The sequence below is a fragment of the Pongo abelii genome, chromosome 22 (assembly GCF_028885655.2).
Source record: "Pongo abelii isolate AG06213 chromosome 22, NHGRI_mPonAbe1-v2.0_pri, whole genome shotgun sequence".
Lineage (NCBI taxonomy): Eukaryota > Metazoa > Chordata > Mammalia > Primates > Hominidae > Pongo > Pongo abelii.
In genome coordinates, this window is record NC_072007.2 from 30,632,724 (window position 1) to 30,650,538 (window position 17,815).

Here is a 17,815-nt window from a genome sequence, read left to right on the forward strand (position 1 = left end):
TAGAACAGGTGAAACCTAAGCCATGTTGTGAAGAATCGTCATCTAAATAAGAAGGAAATGAAGCAAAATATATTTGAAGCAAAAATAAGAGGAATTGCAAAGGCAAGGGACTGGTATAAAGTTGGCTTGTTAGAGACAAAATACAGAAATAATTCTGATTAGAGAGCCAACCGCATGAGGGAGAACGAAAAGAAATAGATTAAAACTCTACGTAAGTTGGTAAGATTCACCATCTTGGGGCTTTATGAAATGCACAGTAATATAGCATAGCGAGCCTATATTATATTCATATGTTTCTAGCTTCTGTAGTCTTATGACTTATTGTGGTGGGATGTGTTTTCCTCTTAGAGTGCTCTTAATTGTCACAGATAGGATCTAGAAAAGGAAGCATATTTCCACTGTTTTCACGTTCATATTGCAATTTGTTAGCACCTATTTAAATCTGAATTTGTTAATGTGAAATCTTTTAAGCTTTCATTGACTCTGAGTTCATGTGCTTAGAAATTGGTGTCAATATTGATCTGAACATAGAAAAAACAGTAATGAAGTGGCAGAAAGCAATATTACAGTTATCTCCAGCATTTAACTAGATTTTTACACCTCAATTTAAGTATATATTAGTTTGTATAACTGTAGTCGTATCATCTTATTCAATAAGAGAATAGCACTGTCAGAAAAAGGCTATATTTGAACTATGTGACCTAAGACACATAGTCCAGAGGGGAGAGACATCAGTGACATTTCTTTCCATCTTAATGTCACCAGAGCCAAAGTTTGGGGAACAAGAGTTTATTTCAAAATGACGGGTGAACATTGTAGCAATTTTTCCTTCTCCTTTTCTGAGAAATAACTTTCAGTACAGTTACATTATTTAATAATAATGTAATAATACTTATAGATAGTAAGTAGCCTACAATAGAGAATTGTATGTTCATTTTTATTTAACCTGTAAATTCTCTACGCCTTTGATCATCGAACTCATCTTCTAAAACATGCAAATTTATCTATTGCTACAAAGAGGAGTTTTAATATGGACAGACATTAAAGTATTTGACAATGTGGCTCATTTCAATAATTCAGTGATTCATTGATTCAGTTTACTTATTTTATTTTTTGTCTCCAACTGAGTGGCATCAGTTCTCTAGATTAAGATGTTACTTTACAGAAAAATGAGCTGTTTGTGTTTTTCTTTTCTGTCCAACTGTAAATCTGAGATTGGCTTAGCAAACTACATTTGAAAACTAACAATGCTACTTTAAGTCTCATATAGATATTTACATATATATGAACTAAAAAGTAATTTTTAGAGTACTTATCTAGGCAGTGAGTGTTAAAAATATACTACATTGGTTTAATTTACTTAGTAATATAATTTAGGATTTTCATTGTGTAATACAATAGAGAAAATGCATTTAGATTTTCAGGAGCCCCCTCCAAATGCTTGTTCCTGACTCAAAAAGAGATATTTCCAGAGAGCTAGGCATGCAACTCAGAAAATTCCTTCCTACATCTCCCTGATACCTGCCTACTCCTCTTACCATTTATCTTGATCCTGTTCCCTGGAGGAAGTACGTGAAATTCCAGTATTATAATTTCTATTTAGTGTTTGGATGCTTATGTATCTTTAAATTAAAACCTTATTAAAACACGTATCAGATATTTTAGTACCAACAAAGACTACCCTTGACCAAACTCTGCCAAGCTCCTGTAAGCCCTCTAGGCTTTAACCTTAGGATCGATGATTATTGAGCCTGCATTGCTCAACTGTAGCAAGAATCTTGCCTGGGTGTGGTGGCTCACTCCTGTAATCCCAACACTTTAGGAAGCCAAGGCAGGAAGATTGCTTAAGCCCAGGAGTTAAATAAGAGCCTAGGCAACAAAATGAGAACCTGTCTTAAAAACAATATAAAAAATTAGCAGGACGTGGTGACACACAACCTATAGTCTCAGTTACTTGTGAGGTTGAGGTGGGAGAATCCTTTGAGCCCAAGATTTCAAGGCTGCAATGAACTATGATTGTGCCACTGCATTCCAGTCTGAGTGACAGAGCGGGACCCTATCTTAAAAAAAAAAAAAAAAAAAGCTTAGGAAACTTCACCACCCTTGATACCGGATCACTTTCAATATATGATCAAAGATCTCATTCCCCCACTACTTCCTGAGTGTTTTCTGATCATCCTGCCCTGCCTTCAGCAAAGAATCCAACCTAATTGGTAGAGCCAGAGTCTCCCCTTAGGCATAATGTTTCTGCTTATGAATATTTGATCCACCAACCCTGACCCACTTGGCTATGAATCCCCACTCTTCCTATTATATTCAGATTTGGGCCCAGTTCTAAACTGAGGTCTCTTTTCCCTATCGCAATAGCTCTGAATAAATCTGACTTCACCACTTTGACTACTGTTCAGCTCTGACTTTCTTTAACATGACTTATCAAGTGCTATTTAGAACTTTCAGACATTTTCCTTGCTTGTAACATATATGCTATCCTCCATATAATCTTACTAAAATCAATTATTTAATGATATTTGTTAGAGCAAAGTAAGGATAACTTTATTCAGGACCATCATGTGAAGTATAGGGACCACTGCAATAGAATCTTGCAGTGGAGGAAAAAGATTGGGTTCAACTTAGAATGTAGTATGGGCAAGTGGGAATTTATAGCAAGAAGCAGGGTAGGGGTCAGTGGATAAAAAATTACTGAGAAATTTAACAGAAATTTTGCTGAAGACAGGCTGGGGTGATTAGACATTACTTAGGGGAGAGTGGAAGATAAGAAACTTGATCAGATATCAAGGATTAGTGTTCTTGCTAAACTGACTTAGCAGGGTTCTTTGCTAAAACTGGATTTTACAGATGGGCTTAACATAAGAGTGAGAAGCCTGGCTGAGGTTTGGCCAAGCAAAGAATGTATATCAACCTCAAATGTCCTGTACAGCCTTGTCTTTGTATCTTTCTCTAGATGTATTCCATGCCACACGTCGGGTGGTACTTTGGGTCCTCTTTTTGTTCCTGGAAATTTTCACACATCACAGAGCCTCCAACTGCTGGAACACTACAGGTCAACCACTCTTTGTCTCGCTAATATTGCCTCAATCTTTATTTCTCAAAACCCACATCACTGTTTCTATGAAACTTTTGCTCAAGTTTCAGACTAATTTAGATAATCTCATTACATAAACTCTCAGAAAAAAAGTTCTTGGCTCAGAAAATGATAACCCTAAATATGGTGCTTTGACATGCTAAGTACTTTGGAATAAAGAAAATTGAAAGACCTCAGAAATAAGCCTCAGAATCAACAGCTCTCTCTAAGCTTCTCCTTTCTCCCCATCTCTCTGATTTTTTTTTTTTCCAAAGAAGTAGGAGGGGTTCTCTCTGAACACTACCTTATCTGACTGAGGAAACTTCTTTCCAAAAGAAATGCAATTTTCTTAAGACCTCTTCCTATGTATCTCATCAAATAACCAGAAAAGGTTAACCAGTGGTGAAGAGAAGAAACTGGAAATTCTCATCATGACCAGATAGGCTTTTCCTCTATTTTTCTGAGGGTAATTCCTAGAGACTACCTGGAAGAATGTATCTACATAATAAGATAACCTTGGTTCACAATGTAGTTCTGTCCCTCACATTCCTGTAACTTGTCTAAAGCTGCTATTTGTCCTTTGGCCCCATTCAGCATCCAAAGAGAAATTGTTTACAAACCATTGTCTGGTCTTTTGGTTCATTCATTTACAATCTCCCCGCTTTCCTCACCCCAATGAAAAGGGTATTTAAGTGTCAATTATCTGGTCCTTCTCTGAGTTTGCAACTTTTTTATATGGCCATCATGCTTATACATGTTGATCAATTTGTTATGCTTTTCTGTTGTTAACCTGACTTTTGTTAGAGAAGCATTGGCTGTGACCCTTATAATGAAGAGAAAAGGGATCATTCTCTTTCTGAGCATAGACAGTACATCTTCCTAATGTTTATATTTTAATCTTAATTAATTTGTTTATTTATGTTTAACAATATAATAAAGCATAGTATGCTTGTCAGTTTCTTCCTATTTCTTTATATCTGGGAAGAATTGCAGGCATCATTAATTCATCTGGAAGTAGTTACCTAAGTTGAAGAAAAGGTTTCTGGCTGAAATGGAAAGGTTGCTAAATTTTAGAATTACAAAATCAAACATGACTCAGGAGAATGTCTAGCACATAGGCAAAAAACATGTGACTAACTCTGCCAAGTATTTTTGGAATTAAGTAAATGCCGTATTTCATTTAAGAGTGATATTTTCATTGAATGCAAACTCTTTACTAACCCACTCTAATTGCCTATCTTGGAATATATTTGATATTTGCAATGCATAGGTCAAATAAACTTCCTAACCTGTTCTTGAGTAATTTCAGTAGGCTTCCTGCAAGTTAAATGAAAGTATCAAATAAAAAATTGTAATATCCTTTTTTTTTCTAATTGGAACATAGTTTTTATTACCACTTTGAGCATTGCTATTTCATCTGTGATCCTGAAGTAACTACTGCTTGATGACTCTGATAAAGGATAAAGGTCACGGCTAACTTTGTATTAGCATCTTGCTTTTGTCTAGTAACAGCAGGACCCCTTGCTCTCTGGCATGTTTAAAGAAAAGAAGAGATCTGTGGTATTTATGATGACTGAGAAACTGTAACAACGCCTGGGTAGGGGGTTAATTAGCAATGAAAATGGCTTAATATCTCTCCAAAACATCTCTTCTGGGAGGTCATTTTCAGAGGAATGCAGACTTATGCATCTCTGAAGTGCTTTATAAAAAGCATATTCTTCTAGAAAATGAAGAACCAGTCAAGAACTAGAAAGGATTCATAATGAGTGAAAAGTAATTTCAAAAGTACATTAAGAAATCTAGTAATTCCTGTCTGTTAAATCATGCAATTTGCATGTATTTTACTGCAGATATGAAAAAATAATACTAATTTGTGGAAGATATGTTGTAATTGATTGTTTCAGTCACTTTTCTCAGTTTGCACTAAATGAGAGATGCTATTTTGTTTGTATTTATGATTAAATTGTGTTCAGAGTAATGAAAGATAATTATAAATTGTCTGCCACAGAGTCAGTTAATTTTATCCTATTCACATCACAAAATATAGACAAGGCATTGTTATGACTACTAAAGAAAGTTTGTTTATTCACTGATTGTCAAGTGAGTATAGGGTACGTTAACCACAAGAGAAAATTAAAGTAAAATATAAATTTACAAAAAAATACTTTCTACCTTATAGGATCTTACAGTCTACTTAGAGGGTATATGATAGTTTCAAAAATTAATATATGATAGTAGTTGTTTATTTCCAGCAGTTGATGCTAAAAATACCATCAAAATAACCAGCATATAAATCAAATTCAAATTTACTCCTTCTGCAATAGGGGAAACCACTACCTTGACCATCTTAGTAGAGTTGCAGATGGGACACATCAATGGTAGTACATTCAAAAGGTATGGAAGATCTCATTTAAGATGGGTCTTTTCTAAGAACAAACACAATTTAAAAGTAAGAGGCATAATCTTCCATGTTGAAAATAAGGAAAGAGATTTCCCTCCCCTCCTTTTACTTTGAGCATTTTGCTTATAAAACATGTAATTTTAAGTAATTACTTCTCTCTTTGAAATGTATATATATATCATTTTGAAGACCAGATTGGCATTTTATCAGCTTTGTGATCTAGGTTTGTATTTCTAAAGGACCAAGAACCGTCTCTTTGAAAGGTAGACATCAAGGGATGTAGCACCACCTTCTCCCAGCTTCTGTGGAAAGTTAGGAGAATGTCTTTAGTGGGCACCTTGTTCCAAGTTGCAAAACTACCTCTTGTCATGAAGATATGAAAAGTTTGCTTCTTCTTTATCTAAAGGTCACCCCAATTATCAAGTAAAGTCAAGAAGAACTATGTGTGACAAATGATGCTGTCAAGTTCTCATTTCAGAACTAGTTATTGTTTATCTTGAAACATGTAGAAACATTCTCTGACTTACAACAGTTCAATTGACAATTTTTTGACTTTACTATGTGTATATTCATGGTGAATACTTATACAAACATTCTGTTTTTCACTTTCACTGCAGTATTTAATAAATTGCATGAGATATGCAACACTTTATTGTAAAGTTGGCTTTGTCATAAAATGTTTTGTGTAAATGTAGCCTAATGTGAGTTTTATGAGCATGTTTAAGGTAGGTTAGGCTAGGCTATGATTCAGTAGGTAGCTAGTCAGACATGAGCGTGGCAGGAGAGGGCCCCCCAAACACCAAACAGGAATGTCAAATGACCATCAGGTGATGGTCAGGTGGTTGTTACATGATCTGGCTAACATAATAATTGGTCACAGCTGGAACCAGGGAAAGGCAGTCTCCCAAAAGATAGAAACACCTAAAACTAGTAATCAGCAGCTTCCTGATGAGATCTCAGGAGTTGGGTGAGTGGGCTCAAACATGTGCACTAAGAGGCAACATGGCAGCATTTAACTGGTATATGGCCTTCCTCTACTTGACTAGTAAGGGAAGGATGCCTCAAGTGAGCATGCGTCCAACTCCAGTAAATATACTGCACATGCGGCTCCTCCCAAGTGCTGGAAGGCCACTACGTATACAGATTACCAGTGTATAAGATCCCAAGTCAAAGGTCAAACTGCACTTGATCTCTCAAGTTGTCCGCTTGGCCCCCTTCCAAGTATACTTTACTTCCTTTCATTCCTGCTCTAAAGCTTTTTAATAAACTTTCACTCCTGCTCTAAAACTTGCCTACATCTTTCACTCTGCCCCGTGCCCCTCAGTGGAATTCTTTCTTCTGAGGATACAAGAATTGAGGTTGCTGCAGACTCATACAGATTCACCACTGCTAACACGTTAGCTGTATTAAGTGCATTTTTGACTTAGAATGTTTCCAACGTATGATGAATTATTGGAACGTAACCCCATTGGAAGTCAAGGAGTATGTGTATATAATTATATGTGTGTTCTTGACTATATAAAAGGGTGAGATTTCTTTTTGTCTTTGAAATCTTTTAATGGATTGTCTGTAATGCACATCACATTCTTGTTTAATGCTTATTCAATAATAAAAGTTGTGTCTTTCCCTACTACCTTTGAAGAAAGGAATTCTGGCTGGGCACAGTGGTTCATGCCTGTAATCCCAGCACTTTGGGAAGCCGAGGCAGGTGGATCATAATGTCAGGAGATCGAGACCATCCTGGCTAACACGGTGAAACCCTGTCTCTACTAAAAATACAAAAAATTAGCTGGGTGTGGTGGCGGGTGCCTGTAGTCCCAGCTACTCGAGAGGCCGAGGCAGGAGAATGGCATTAACCTGGGAGGTGGAGCTTGCAGTGAGCCGAGATTGCACCACTGCACTCCAGCCTGGGTGACAGAGCGAGACTCTGTCAAAAAAAAAAGAAGAAGAAAAGAATTCTAAATTGAGAGATGATTTTGTTTTTAGTTATATTTCCCCAGTGCTTCCAATGCACAGGGCCTGTTTGGAACTGGGCAAAGTTTGTTATATGACAGTTTATAATTCATGGTCACAATGAAAGAACAGCTCTAAGTAAATTTGGAACTGTAAAGATTTGTTTATTCAGTTGATTTGAGCATATATTGTTCTGAGAGAGGAGGTAAAGTAGATTTGTCTATTGTTCAGATAAATGGACAGTCAGGAAGTTTTTAAGCAAATCATAAAGTTATTACAGTGCTGGCTCAGAAAACAATACTCACAAGTGTGACCCTTTGACATGCTGAGCTAAACAAGCAGTTTAGAGGTCCCTCTCTGACCTTCCCCCACCTCCCTGTCTCTCTGATCTTTTTTATGGAAGCAGCAAGATAAACCCTTCTTGGAATTTCTTTAAGAAAACTTCTTTCCAAAAGAAATGCTATTGCCTTAACACCACCTCCCTAGGGATCTCATCAAATAACTGGGAAAGATTACCCACGGAGAAGAGAAGACTAGGAGTTTTCACCATACCCAGACATATTCGTATCTATTCTTCTTGGAGCATCTCACTGAGAGATTACCTGGGAGGCTTTATCTGCATAATAAGAAAACCTTTGTTCCTAGTGAAGTTTAGCCCCTCACCTACCTGCCACCTCCTTCAGTGCTGAGAAATATTTTGTCTCACGTCATTGTTCTTTGGGCTCATTCATTTCCCCTGAAAATCATTGATGCCTACATGTCTCACCTATCTCCTCTTGCCCTATGAAGGGGGGTATATAAGCATCTGGAGCTCACTGGGTTATTGAATAATCATTGTCCTGTGATTTTCTCATGCTCTGCATGTGAAATAAATATGTATTCCCTTTCTCTTATAAATCTGTCTGTCATCAGTTCATTTTCAGTGAACCTTCAGAGGGCAAAGGGGAAGCTTTCCCTTGGCCCCTGCAACATCTTCATCTTCCTGGGTTAAAAACTTTTGGAAAATTAAATTCTTGTCAATTGCAGGCAGTAGAGTAGTAAATTCATGTTACTTTAGACAGCAAACAGTGTCTGTGTGTAATGGTTTTAGTCCTCTTGTGTGAAATTGTCACTTGAATGATGGAAGCCAGATATTGTTGGTGTTCAGGGTAAAGAGACATTGTGAGACAGAGCAAGGACCCCCTTTTTAGGAACCTGAAGCCCCCAAAGCATGGAAATAAAAGAAAATCCTTAGTTCCTAAAGGATAACTTCAGGTACCAAGCTAGACCCAGAACTAAATAAGTAACTTGTTAAACAAGAAGGTAATAGTAGCTTAAAACAATAGCCAAGGAAGTTAGAGTTCTGGAGATACTTGCTTTCCTCATAGAAACGAAGGATAGCATCTTAACATATGTCCCTGACTTGTCTTTCAGAAACTTGGACCCCCACTGAGGACCTTCACCAAAGGGATTCATGGGCACAGATAAGGGCGAAGTGAAGATGAATTTTAACCATTGTCTTTTTCTGTAAATTTCTTCCTGAGGGAATTGGAGAAATCACTTCTCACCCCCAGGCAGTTAATGTTTTTCTACTGACCCCAAATATTTAAACAAAACTTTTCTTCCTTAACTAATTGCAAATCAGAAAATCTTAGAATCTATCTACCACCCGTAAGCACTGCCATCCCTGCTTCAAGATATCCCGCCCTTTCAGGCCTAAACCAGTGTGTAATCTCCATGTACTGATTTATGATTTTGCCTGTAGCTTCTGCTTTCCTAAAATTTATACCTGCCTTTAAAAACACATGCCTGCAAGCCATTGGGAAGGTTAGGATTTGAGCACTTAGCTGCCTGGTCCTCCTTGCTGGGTTCCCTGCAATAAATGCCTTTCCTTCTTTTGCTGCAAAAATCCATGTAGATACCCGGTTTTACTGTGCTGAGCAAGTGGACCCCAGTTATGTTCTATAATATAACAATTGTATTTCAGTTATGCTGTGATAAGTATGTTCACAAATTATTGGAATGCATGACTGTTCTTGAAGACCAGAGAGAATTTCAAGAGGAAGGAATGAGTAGGAAGGATGTCCCAGCTAGAAATGGCTATTTGAATGACAAATAAAACTATATGGAATGAAAAGGAGGTAAATCTGAATATGCAACTCCACAAAAAAAAAAAAATAGCCAGAAATTAGGCTGGAAATAAGATAAGAGAGAGAACTTGATGTTGACCTAAGAATGTTGGCCTTTACTTGGTAGAAATCAGGGGAAAATTTAAATCAAATGTTGGCTCAATAAAGACATGTCAGTTTAATAAAATCAGTAAATAAACCAGCTAGGATGTTCTTAAAAGCTGGATGTGTTTTATTGGTTTTAATTATCCAATATTAAAAGATATCTATAGTAGGGGGTTTAAGGGTTAGATATTTCAGCTTCTCAACAATTCCAGGATTCTGGGGCAGCTTCATACTATTCTCTTGTTCACAGGACAGCTATCCTGTAGACCTGGCATACTATACTCATAAAATTAAGTCAAATCCAATATTTAAAAATGTGGATCTCTGTCTGCTTCTCTGTCTCTGCCTTTGTTGTTGTTGTTAATCAGGAAGGTAAATCTTTTCAGAAATCTTCCAGAACACTGAACTTTAGGTCGTAAGATGGACAGGATTAGGACACATGCCTATGTCCTTGTAAGGAAAGGAGTATGAAAGTAAAAGGAAAGAAAAAGGAATGAGGAAAAAAATATTATCCTTTTCAGAAATCAAATTCTATTCTACAAAGATAGAATAATGTTAAAAAGTTTTATTTTACCTTCAGAAATGTTATTGAATTGATAGACAATGATACAGTCAAGATAAGATAGAAACAAATGATAATGATTAAATAAACTATCAGAGAGGTTTTGATAATAGTTTAATCAGGAAACAATTAAGGTATGCTCTAATCTCATATCTTATTATTGCACAGATTCCAGAGAGATTAGCATAATTAATTGAATAACCTGAAGCCATAAAATAGATTCAAATGAATATATTTTTGATATTGAGATCAGAATATGTCTAATGATAAAAGTGAAATCACAAAATGAAAAGAGACATCACAAATGAAAAAATATATATGTATATATATGGTTTAATGACATGACAAAAAGATTTAAAAGAAAAATGCTCCAAAAATATTTGCCATTTATTTGATGAGTGATTGTATATTATTGCTAAATTCAAAGAGCTTTACAGAATAATTTGTTTTTAAAAACCCACATAATTTTCCCATAAAGGGGCAAAGAGCAGAGAAATGCAAACCAAAACCACAACACGCCAGTCAGAATGGCCATTATTAGCCAAAAAATAACAGATGCTGGTGAGGTTGTGGAGAAAAATGAATGATTTTACACTGTTTGTAGGAGCGTAAATTAGCTCAACCATTGTGGAAGACAGTGGGGCGATTCGGCAAATACCTAGAGGCAGAAATACCATTCGATCCAGCAATCCCATTACTGGGTATATACCCAAAGGAATATAAATCATTCTATTATAAAGACACCTGCACATGTATGTTCATTGCAGCACTATTCACAATAGCAAAGGCATGGAATCAACCAGAAAGCCTATTAATGATAGAATGGATAAAGAAAATGTGGTACATATACACCATGGAATACTATGCAGCCATAAAAGGGAATGAGATCATGTCCTTTACAGGGGCATGGATGGAGATGGGGGCCATTATCCTTAGCACACTAATGCAGAAACAGAAAACCAAATACCATGTGTTCTCACCTATAAGTGGATGCTGAATGATGAGAACACATGGACACATGGGGAGAGCAACACACTCCAGGGCCTGTCAGAGGTCAGGGAGTCGGAGGAGGGAGAGCATCGGGAAGAATAGCTAATGGATGCTGGGCTTCATACCTAGGTGATGGGATGACCTGTGCGGCAAACCCCCATGGCACATGTTTACCCGTGTAACAAACCTGCACATTCTGCACATGTACCCCTGAACTTAAAAGTTGGAAATTTAAAAAGAAAATAAATTAAAAGAATAAAAAATATTTGTACCTCTATTTTTATTTTGACTTTTACAATACATAGTACTGCAAATGAAAAAATATGTGTAAAGATTAAATTATGAAAGAAAAACTACTAAAACCAAAAATTACAAATTTGAACATGATTATATTTTCTATCATATTGTAAAAGGAGAATAAAAATGAATATATAAGGGGTGTTAAGGATGTTAAAAATTGGTCCTTCATATTTAGCATGTTGAAACCAATTACAACTAGAACTGTAATCTCAGCACTTGGGAGGCCAAGGCAGGAGAATAGCGTGAGGCCAGGAGTTTGAGACCAACCTGGACAACATAGTGAGACCCTGTCTTTACAAAAAATTTAAAAATTACCCTAGTGTGGTGGCATACACCTGTAGTCCCAGCTACTCAGGAGGCTGAGGTAGGAGGACCACTTGAGCCCAGGAGTCTGAAGATGTAATGTGCTATGATCACACCACTGCACTCCAGCCTGAGTGACAGACAGGCTGTCTCAAAAATCTAAGAAATTTTTTTTAAAAATTTGTTAAAAAGGTAACACTACCTCAACTAGTTTCTGGAACATGTTTCAGTAACACATATTAAAATATTAAAATATGCTTTTGACTTACTAATACTGTAGTCAAAATACTACTCTACATGCTTTGTAAATATTAACTTGTATAATCTTACAAGTCTATGAACTAGTTATTTTTATTTCTCTTCTACAGATGAGAAAACTGGGGTACTGAGGGGTTAAGTGAATGAACTCTGGGCTTACAGTTGATATATATTAGAGCCAGATTTCAACACCATGGTGTCTGTCTCAAGCGCTCACATGCAGTTTGCCTCTCTACCTTTAATAATCTCACTTACAGAAATAATCAGAGGCATTATGAAGATGTATGTAGAAGGTATTTGCATAAGGAATTTTTAATGCAGCTAAAACTTTGATATGGAGTAAGTTCCAAACACAGGAGAATTTTGTTTAAAATGTTTACACTCATCATAATTGCCAGTGGTAATCTTATGCTTCCAGCTGGTGATTAATCCCATCAGCACTTTCTATATCTTAAGTAAATGACAAAATCCATGTTCCAAAAACATCTGATCTGTAGTCTTTTTTAGCAAGAGTTTGGCAAATTCTTGGCGGTATCAGCAAAAGTGTGAATCTCTGGACAGAGGAGGTAGGCTATAGGAAGAAGGAAGTGTTCAAATTTTATGATTGCTTGGTAGACATCTCCCTTTCAGTCTTCATCCTTATCTCTTCTTACCAGCCAAAAGATTTCATTGCAAAATTCTCTTTCTCTCTCTCTCTCTTTTTCTTTCGTTCGTTCGTTCTTTCATTTTTTAGATGGAGTCTCACTCTGTCACCCAGGCTGGAGTGCAGTGGCGCGATCTCTGTTCACTGCAACCCCACCTCCCAGGTTCAAGTGATTCTCCTGCCTCAGCTTCCTAAGTAGCTGGGACTACAGGTGCGTGCCACCATGCCCGGCTAATTTTTGTATTTTTAGCACAGATGGGATTTCACCATGTTGGCCAGAATGGTCTCTATCTCCTGACCTCGTGATTCACCAGCCTCGGCCTCCCAAAGTGCTGGGATTACAGCTGTGAGCCACCACACCCGGCCACAAAGTTCTATTTCTACATTGTCTTCTATTCAGAAAAGATTTTGTCATTTTCAAGTAGGGATCATAGATTCAGTCTGTTTCTCTGCCTAGTCTCTCGTTTACCCTAACCTCTCTTTAGGAGATAGACCAAAAGATAGATAGACCGACAGTGAGAGAAAATGAGTGATAGTCCAGAATAGAGAAGGAGAGCAGGAGAACATGGGAGAGAAAGCGAGGCAATTTTTTCCTATGTGCTCTAACTTGATCACTCTGTTTTATGGACTTTCTGTGTATGCTCTGCTGTCTAAAGTTTAGGTAAAAAACTTTACCATGCTCAGCTTAAGTTAAACATGTTTAATCTCTTAATCTATGTCCAGTGGTAGAACTGATAACCCCAAGAGATTAACCGTCATCTCCACTTTTCCAGCTCCTGGAGTACTATATATCCTGAATCACCTAAGACAGGGGTCCCAAACCCCCAGACCATGGACCACACAGTAGGAGGTGAGCTGCGAGTATTACTGCCTGAACTCTGCCTCCTGTCAGATCAGTGGCAGCATTAGATTCTCACAGGAGTGCGAACCCTATTGTGAACTGTACAAGCGAGGAATCTGGATTGTGCGCTTCTTATACTAATCTATTAATAATGTCTGATGATCTGAGGTGGAAGAGTTTCATCCTGAAACTATCCCCACCCTCCTAATCTAAGCAAAACTCTGAACAAATTTTATGAACAGATGGGAACACTGTATTTTGCAGAAGATGGGGATTATAAAAGACACATCATTGTGAATTGATCCCCTCACATGTGGAGAGTCTGAAAATATTAATAAGAAACTGTAGGAGAAAACATGAAAGAGAGAGAAGGAGAAAAAAACTCAGAGAAGTAACCATAGATACCAAAACAAAAACAAAAACTCCACTGTAATGATTAAAATGTCTTGGCAAAAATATAGATGTTGCCCCTTCCCTGGAGTACTCTCCGTCTTATGCCCAGAGCATAACAGCTCCAAAGAAGTAAGATAAATATTATGTTTGAAATGCAGATGAAGTTTAACAAAGGGGCATTTAATGGATGCAGAGAATTTTAAAATGTTTGATTCCCTATTAACTTGTTGGGTGATCTCATTTACAAAGAGAGGATTTGTGTTATTTTTGAAGAATTTAGAATGTCACAGAATTTAAAGTTGTAAGCTTGTTAGATTAGAACGATAATCATTGATATCAAGCTTTAAGAGTCTTCTGTTTGAGAGACTTCCAAGAAAACATTTACTATATAGAGGGTTAAATTACTGAGCCATATGAAGAAAATTCTAAGTTTTTGAAACATTAGTAAGAAGATTTTAAGCAAAACCTCAAAGCCTAACTTTGCATGCATTTTTTTTTTGTTAACTATGTGGGATTCTAAATTACATTAAGATTATCTCCTTAATCCCAGTAGGAAAATGCAAGGTTTTGATTGCTATTTGTCAAGATGATACTTAATGTTTATATTGCATGTCTTATTTTAAAAATATGTAGCATGATGTATTAGGTTTGTAGGGGAAAGCGGTATAAAATATATAAGCCCTATATGATCTATCTGATATGGTTTGGCTGTGCCCCCACCCAAATCTCATCATAAATTGTAATTCCCACAATTCCCACATGTTGTGGGAAGAACCTGGTGGGAGGTCATTGAATCATGGGGCGGGGCTTTCCCATGCTATTCTGGTGATAGTGAATATGTCTCATAAGATTTGATGGTTTTAAAAAGGGGAGTTTCCCTCACAAGCTCTCACATCTTGTCTGCTGCCATGTGAGATGTGCCTTTCATCTTCCGTCATGATTGTAAGGTCTCCCCAGCCATGTGGAATTGTGAAACTATGGAAATTTAAGTCAAAATTGTAAGGAGGGGATTTAAAAGTTTTTTAAAAAATGCAAAAATTGTGGTTTCAAAATTGAATAATTGGGAGGTAAATTTGTTTAGGAAGCCAGATATCATGTATATACAACTTGTATTTGAAAAAATGAATTACGGAATTATAGACTAATAAGTGTGCAGCACTTTGGAGAATGCGTTATTAGAGCTTTTCTCATCATCCCTAGGTGGAAAAGAGCCTTATCTCCAAGTGGCTGATAATCTCCACCAAGACAAGCCTAGTAATAGAATATTCACTTTTCATAATACTTTGGAAACCTTCATTTTTTAATATTTTAATGAATTCCAGTGCCCTTCAATTAAAAATAATGGGATTAATGCTATCCATCCCCAGTGTGAAAATATGATGAGAAATTCATATGCCACTTCATCAACAGAACTTTAAATATAGGTTTAAAAATATAACATTCAGCTAGCAGAAAAATTCCTCTATGTATTACTTTTTGATTGCGATATTACCCTTTGTTCTTCTGAAGAACTTCTTTTTTCTTTTTTTTTGCAACTGTGTATCTGAATTACCTTTCAGATGATTGCCATTTTGTCTGTCATTTCCCTTATATTTAAACACTTTATGAATATGTGTTTTATGTTATGAACTCAATCTCCATATTTTCAAAATCTACATTTTTGCTTTTCAAATCTGTATTATTATCTTTTTTTAAGTTTGTCAACTTGTGAATACAGAACATTTTCCCCAAAGGGATCCTTAAAGTCCTGGAAGTGTGTGTATTGTGTGCTGCAAAGGCGAATTTACATCAATGTATTAAAGAGAAACTATAAAATTGATGCATTAAGAATTAAAGTTGGAGCCGGGCGTGGTTGCGGGCTCCTGTAGTCCCAGCTACTCGGGAGGCTGAGGCAGGAGAATGGTGTGAACCCGGGAGGCAGAGTTTGCAGTGAGCCGACATCGCCATCGCGCCACTGCACTCCAGCCTGGGCAACGGAGTCTCAAAAAAAAAAAAGAATTAAAGTTGGAAACCCCCCAGTTTATGGACGGTAGTAAATTCCCCTAATTTCTTCTTGTATACATATCTTAAATGTTGGGAACAGGGAGGTAGGAGGGAGAATCTTGCTAAAACTATAAAAAGAAAAAAGAGAAAATTTATGGATTTATTGTTAAATTAATGGTCTTTTAAGAGTATTTAATATTATAGAAGACATTAGTTGTACTTAAGCTTTAAAAAGAGCATAAAATCTGTGTATATTTCCCATTTAATAAAATTTAATTTATATCCACACATAAACATTATGCATTTGGTAATGTTCTATTACTAAAATCCTATGTGTAGAAACAAGTTCATTAACTGATTTGGTTTGCCTCAGGAGCCCAGTTGCAAGGTAACAGAAACACATAAATGAACAATTAACTAAATCAATGACTTTTAAACATCTGTTTTAAAAACTAGGCTTGGGTACTAGAACCATAAGTAATTCTTATTATTTTTAAATAAAAATGCTTACTCAGTTGAATTTCTGCCCTTCCTCTAGCACTTCTCTAAGATGGGTTGTGGGATATCATTGAGAGCCTTGTACAACCATAAACACTGTGAGCCCTACCTCCTCTTTGGTTTTCTGAGCAGTGGTCTGCCACTAAATGATTCAAAATTGTCTCTCTGAAAAATAGGCAAACAAATAAAAATCTGACTTGTCGCATTTGCCAGTTTCCATGGTGTAAATACTCTTATGATCACTTCTAAAACTTCCAATATGCAATTGTTGAGAAGAGATGTGCACAGTTGGCCCCAGGAAGCCAGCGGGAACCTCTGTTATACTTCACTACTTCTCAGGCACAGTCTGCTCCAAGAATACCTCTCCCATTTCTGGCAGTTTTGGGGGGTGGTTTAATGTGTGACCTGTTCTTTCTAGGCTTACTCAGGACTGCTATATTGGACCTTACCTTGTGCCCTGTCAAAGCTCTAGAATAGAGGTTAGAAACTTTTTCTTAAAGGTCTAGAGAGTAATTAATTTCAGACTTGCAGGCAAATGGCTTCTGTTGCAAAAAAAATTAACTCTGCCCTTGAAGCTCAAAGGCAGCTACATAAAATGATGGATGTGGCTGCATTCCAGTAAATTTTTATTTGTAAAGCAGGCCCTGCAGCTCTTAACTGTCCCTTGTTCACAAACTCCTGAATTTCTGCTACAGCCTTCGACCAGCTCTGAACCGCAAGCTGTGACACCATGGCTTCTGTGCAGGACTGCCATGTAAAGTTATCCCATCCCTGTATTCGACCGCACTGTATAGTCAAAACCACTCTGCTTTCTTCCTCAGCTCGAATTATCAAACACCAAACCAAGAGCAGAAATAAAAATTTTGGCCACTTACCTTCTGTCTGTTTTCTTGTATTTTCTTTTCTCTTGATCCATGCCAGAAAGAAAAGGCAGTATTATTCCTGCTATGTCATGTTATCCTTCTACTAAAGAACAAAAATCACACAGTCCAGCTGGCACAGGCATCACGCCAGGGTGCAATTCTCTGCTCTGAATCCTTCAAACTTGTTCTTCAGGAGCTTGAAATTTCTTTTTGTCTAAACCCGAATTTCAAAATCACTGCCTTGCTGAAGGGATCAAATACTTCACCTGCTTGGAGATGGTATCCTCATGATTCAGCTTTCAATGGGAGATGATTGAAAAGGGAAATTAAAATTCATTTAAATAATTCCTATGATATATGCATATTCATATTAGAAAAACATCAAAATAACAATAGTACTTATATTTTTCTGGTGTAAGTAACTTTTAAAAATTACACAAGTAATCACACAAATAACTGCAAATTACTTTAAAATCAGAATAATTAAAATCTTAAAATAGTTGAAATTGAGAAGACTATGAGAAGCCTATAC

General features: G+C 36.7%; 1 long non-coding RNA gene across 1 annotated transcript in view; it reads right to left on the bottom strand.

The window, feature by feature from the left end:
* Positions 1–17,518, bottom strand: part of LOC100937383 (uncharacterized) — a 60,385-nt gene extending 42,867 nt beyond the window's left edge. Inside the window, exon 1 of the long non-coding RNA XR_151360.4 lies at positions 17,296–17,518. This is a non-coding gene — a long non-coding RNA (uncharacterized LOC100937383). The remainder of the gene's footprint in view (positions 1–17,295) is intronic.
* Between the last annotated feature and the right edge of the window lie 297 nt (positions 17,519–17,815).